The sequence below is a fragment of the Arachis hypogaea genome, chromosome 18 (assembly GCF_003086295.3).
Source record: "Arachis hypogaea cultivar Tifrunner chromosome 18, arahy.Tifrunner.gnm2.J5K5, whole genome shotgun sequence".
NCBI classification, from domain to species: domain Eukaryota; kingdom Viridiplantae; phylum Streptophyta; class Magnoliopsida; order Fabales; family Fabaceae; genus Arachis; species Arachis hypogaea.
Window position 1 is genome coordinate 93,756,305 of NC_092053.1, and position 985 is coordinate 93,757,289.

The 985-nt window shown below is 40.6% G+C and overlaps 1 non-coding gene across 1 annotated transcript; it reads left to right on the top strand.

The window, feature by feature from the left end:
* The first annotated feature begins 261 nt into the window (after positions 1–261).
* On the top strand, positions 262–369 carry LOC112774499 (small nucleolar RNA R71). The gene has a single exon (XR_003188987.1). It is a non-coding gene; the product is annotated as a small nucleolar RNA R71 (small nucleolar RNA).
* Positions 370–985: the final 616 nt, after the last annotated feature.

Consider the following 985-nt stretch of genomic DNA (forward strand, 5'->3'; position numbering starts at 1 on the left):
CTGAGTCAATATTTTGTTCTGAGCTAATATGGCATTCAGAGTATCAATTTCAAGAACTCCTTTCTTCTGACTTGTCCCATTATTCACAGGATTCCTTTCAGAGGTGTACATGAATTGGTTATTTGCAACCATTTCAATGAGTTCCTGAGCTTCTGTAGGCATCTTCTTCAGATGAAGAGATCTTCCAGCAAAGCTGTCCAATGACATCTTGGACAGTTCAGACAGACCATCATAGAAGATACCTTTGATGCTCCATTCTGAAAGCATGTCAGAAGGACACCTTCTGATCAATTGCTTGTATCTTTCCCAAGCTTCATAGAGGGATTCACCTTCCTTCTATCTGAAGATTTGGACTTCCACTCTAAGCTTGCTCAATTTTTGAGGTGGAAAGAACTTTGTCAAGAAGGCATTGACTAGCTTTTCCCAAGAGTTCAGGCTTTCTTTAGGTTGTGAATCCAACCATGTTCTAGCTCTGTCTCTTACAGCAAAGGGAAAGAGCATAAGCTTGTAGACCTCGGGATCAACCCCATTGGTCTTGACAGTATCACAGATTTGCAAGAATTCAGCTAAGAACTGATGAGGATCTTCTAATGGAAGTCCATGAAACTTGCAATTCTGTTGCATTAGAGAAACTAATTAAGGCTTAAGCTCAAAGTTGTTTGCTCCAATGGCAGGGATAGAGATGCTTCTCCCATAGAAGTCGGGAGTAGGTGCAGTAAAGTCACCAAGCACCTTCCTTGCATTGTTGGCATTGTTGTTATTTTCGGCTGCCATGGCTTCTTCTTGTTTGAAAGTTTCTGTTAGGTCCTCTATAGAGAGTTGTACTTTAGCTTCTTTTAGCTTTCTCTTCAAGGTCCTTTCAGGTTCAGGATTAGCTTCAACAAGAATGCCCTTGTCCTTGCTCCTACTCATATGAAAAGAGAGAAGAAAAAAATATAGAATCCTCTATGTCACAATATAGAGATTCCTTGAGGTGTCAGAGGAA